The sequence below is a fragment of the Cebus imitator genome, unplaced genomic scaffold (assembly GCF_001604975.1).
Source record: "Cebus imitator isolate Cc_AM_T3 unplaced genomic scaffold, Cebus_imitator-1.0 Scaffold181, whole genome shotgun sequence".
NCBI lineage: Eukaryota > Metazoa > Chordata > Mammalia > Primates > Cebidae > Cebus > Cebus imitator.
In genome coordinates, this window is record NW_016107496.1 from 747,130 (window position 1) to 751,383 (window position 4,254).

Sequence of the window (4,254 nt, forward strand, 5' to 3'; positions counted from 1 at the left end):
TTTTTTTGTAGAGACGAGTTATCACTATGTTGCCCAAACTGGTCTCAAATTCCTGAGCTCAAGCAATCCCCTTCCGTCTTGGCCTCCCAAAGTGCTGGGATTACAAGAATGAGCCACCATGCCTTGCCTTTTCTTTTCTTTTCTTTTTTTTTTCTGAGACAAAGTGAGCCTCTATCCCCCAGGCTGAAGTGCAGTGGCGTGCCTTTCCTTCTTTTTAAGACTAGGCCTCGACTGGGTGCGGTGGCTCACACCTGTAACCCCGGCACTTTGGAGGCTGAGGCTGGTGGATCACCTGAGATCAGGAGTTCCAGACTAGTGTGACCAACATGGTGAAACCCCATCTCTACTAAAAATACAAAAATTAGCCAGGCATGGTGATGCATGCCTGTAATCCCAGCTACTCAGGAGGCTGAGGCAGGAGAATTGTTTCAACCCAGGGGGTGGAGGTTGCAGTGAGCTGAAATCATGCCTTTGCACTCCAGCCTGGGTGACAGAGCAAGACTCCATCTTATAAATAAGTAAATAAATAACAAAGACTGGGTCTCAATTTGTCACCCAGTGTACAGTGATGCAGTGGCAAGGTCATAGCCCTTAAACTCTGGGGCTCAAGGGATCCTCCCACCTCAGCTTCCCAAAGTATTGTGATTAGAAGTGGGAGCCATTTTGCCTGGCAGACTAATTTCTTCGTTTTTTTTGTTTATTTGTTTGGTTTTTGAGATGGAGTCTCGCCCTGCTGCTCTGCAGTGCAATGGCATGATCTCGGCTCACTGCAACCTCTGTCTCCTGGGTTCAAACGATTCTCCTGCCTCAGCCTCCTGAGTAGCTGGGATTACAGGCACCTACTACCACACTCAGCTATTTTTTATATTTTTAGTAGAGTCGGGGTTTCACCATGTTGGCCAGGCTGGTCTTGAACTCCTGACCTTGTGATCCACCCGCCTCAGCCTCCCAAAGTGCTGGGATTATAGGCATAAACCACCGCACCCAGCCGGCAGACTAATTTCAATAAGAACACATGCCATGGTGGCACATCCAATAAATGAGTGTTAGAATGGATTTAGGATTTGAACTCATATTTGGTGATTTGGGGAAGAGGCGAAGGAAATGAGGCTTTGCTTGGGATTGGATGCCGGTCAGAAAGTGGAGTATCCAGGAGGCAGAGGCTGCAGTAAGCCAAGATTGTGCCACTGCACTTGAGCCTGAGCAACAGAGGGAGACTCCATCTCAAAAAAAGTAGAGTATCAATAAATCTTCTGTGCTGTACAGGGTGGTAGGAATAAAGCAAGGCTAAATATGCTTGGTAAAGAGGCAGCACTGGTTATGTTAGCTTGGATGCACGGATGGTGCCTTATTCTTGTGGTTTTGACAATGTTCTTGTTTCTGTCTTTGTTCAGATATGATTACTGAGAGATCTTGTTTCTGTCTTGATTTCTTGGGGTCAGTCACAGCGTGGCCTTGCCTGATGTTGCTTTTCTGTGAAATGCTTACGGAAAACCAAAGCATTGCTGAGAGTGCTGGGCAAGTTCCTGGCTGCCAGGAGCTGTTTTCCCTTCTCAGCTCCTCTTCTGCTCCTCTTCCTGGGAGCTGGGCATTGTTACATAAGTGGTGAGAGAGAGCTAAGGAAAAACAAAAAGAAGAGAATTTCCCAGGAAAACTTTCTGAAAGAAGTAGCACTGAGCTATGAGGCAAAGCAAGAGTAGGCTGCTGAGAGGTGGGCCAGCGCAGGGAATGTTCTGGGGGAATGGGCTTGGAAGCAGGAATGGAGGCCTGGGGAAGCGGGCCAATGCATGTGTCTATATGTGTGTGTGAACAGGAGGAGAAAAAACGAAACAAAACAAGCCACCTGAGCTGGACTAAGAATGAGGAGGGAGGCCAGGCGCGGTGGCTCATACCTGTAATCCCAGTACTTTGTGAGGCTGAGGCAGGTGGATCATCTGAAGTCAGGTGTTCAAGATCAGCCTGGCCAACATGGTGAAACCCTATCTCTACTAAAAATACAAAAATTAGCCAGAGGTGGTGGTGGGTGCCTGTAATCCCAGCTGCTCGGGTGGCTGAGGCAAGAGAATCACTTGAACCAGGGAGGTGGAGGTTGCTATGAGCTGAGATCGTGCCTCTGCACTCCAGCCTGGGCAACGGCGTGAGAATCTGTCTCCAAAAAGAGAAGGAGGAGGAGGAGGAGGAGAGGAAGAAGGAGAAGTAGAAGGAGAGGGAGAAGGAGAGGAAGAAGGAGGGGGAGGGGGAGGGGGAGGGAGAATGGTATGGGGAAGACTGAAGCCTTCTCAAACTTAAAGAAAAAAAATAATTAAAAAAATAATTAGGAGGGAGGATGAAGGTGGCCGAGGATGGGGCCAGAGTGAAAATAGAGGAAGGGGCCAGGTGCAGCAACTCTTGCCTGTAATCCCAACACTTTGGGAGGCCAAGGCAGGAGGATCACTTGAGCCCAGGAGTTGGAAACCAGCCCGATCAACCTATCAAGACCCCGTCTCTACAAAATCAAAAAACAAAAAACTAGCCAGGCATGGTGGTGCACGCTCCTATAATCCCAGCTACTTGGGAGACTGAGGTGGGAGGATCGCTTGGGCCTGGGAGATCAAGGCTGCATTGAGCTGTGATGGAGCCACTGAACTCCAATGTGGGTGACAGAGCAAAACCCTGCCTCAAAAGATAAAATTTTAAAAACAAAACAAAACAGAGAAAGGCAGTGAAGATAGCAAAGAAGACTGTGTTCCTTCTGGTTCCCGCTGAGTTGGGGATGGGGAATGGAAGCACGGGGAGGAGCAGAGGGCAGCTGGAGGGAGCTTAGAGTAGCCGCACTTGGTGTATAGGAGACTGCAGACCACACACAGGCCTTGTGCCTTCTCTTGCCACTAGCCCAGGGCTCGGCCAAGACTAAGGTGAACACTTGCTGGGTGAGTGGGAGAGAATAATTCCCAGGCAGGAAAAGACTTCAGGAGCACAGGAGTGAGCTGGAAAATGATGTGGACCCTGAGCCAGGCCCACTTCCTCTCCAGTTTCCCATCTCCTCATCCTCCCAGGTAGCAGGGATTCTCTCAGTCTGTTTTACCCCCCTTTTCTTTTCTTCAGACTGAGTCTCACTGTGTTGCCCAGGCTGAAGTGCAGTGGCCCAATCTCGGCTCACTGCAACCTCCACCTCCCGGGTTCAAGTGATTCTCATGCCTCAGCCTGTTGTTATCGCAGCTACTCCGGAGGCTGAGGCAGGAGTCACTTGAACCTGGGGTGACAGATCGAGACTCTGTCTCAAAAAAACAAGTAAACAAAACACCAGAAAATACATAGACAATGTTTATCCTCTGCTTAAAGTCTTCCTGTGGGGTCAGGTCTACTTTTTTTTTTTTTTTTTTTTTTTTGAGACAGAGTCTTGCGCTGTCACCAGGCTGGAGTGCAGTGGGGCAATCTCGGCTCACTGCAACCTCTGCTCCTGGGTTTAAGTGATTCTTCTGCCTCAGCCTCCCGAGTAGCTGGGACTACAGACGCACACCACCACACCCGGCTAATTTCTGTATTTTTAGTGCAGAGAGGGTTTCACCATATTGGCCAGGATGGTCTCAAACTCCTGACCTTGTGATCCGCCCCCCGGCCTCCCAAAGTGCTGGGATTACAGGCGTGAGCCACCGCGCCCAGCCGCACTTTTTTTTTTTTAAGACAGTCTCAGCCAGGCGTGGTGGCTCACACCTGTAATACCGGCATTATGGGAGGCCAAGGCAGGTGGATTACCTGAGGTCAGGAGTTTGAGTCCAGCCTGACCAACATGGAGAAACCCTGTTTCTACTAAAAATACAAAAATTAGCCAGGTATGGTGGCAGATGCCTGTGATCCCAGCTACTTGGGAGGCTGAGGCAGGAGAATCACTTGAACCAGAGAGGTGGAGGTTGTAGTGAGCAGAGATCGTGCCATTGCACTCCAGCCTGGGCAACAAGAGTGAAACTCCATCTCAAAAAAAAATAAAAGAAAAGACAGTCTCACTCTGTCACCTAGGATGGAGTGCAGTGGCATGATTACGGCTCACTGCAGCCTCTGCCTCCTGAGCTCAAGTGATCCTCCCACCTCAGCCTCCCAAGAAGATGGGACCGCAGGTAAGTCCCAGCACACCTGGCTAATTTTTGTGTTTTATGTAGATATGGGGTTTTGCCATGTTGCCCAGGCTAGTCTCTAACTCCTGGGCTCAAGGGATCTCCTAACTTGGCCTCCCAAAGTGCTGGGATTACAGGCCTAACCCACCTTGCCTGGCTTTTT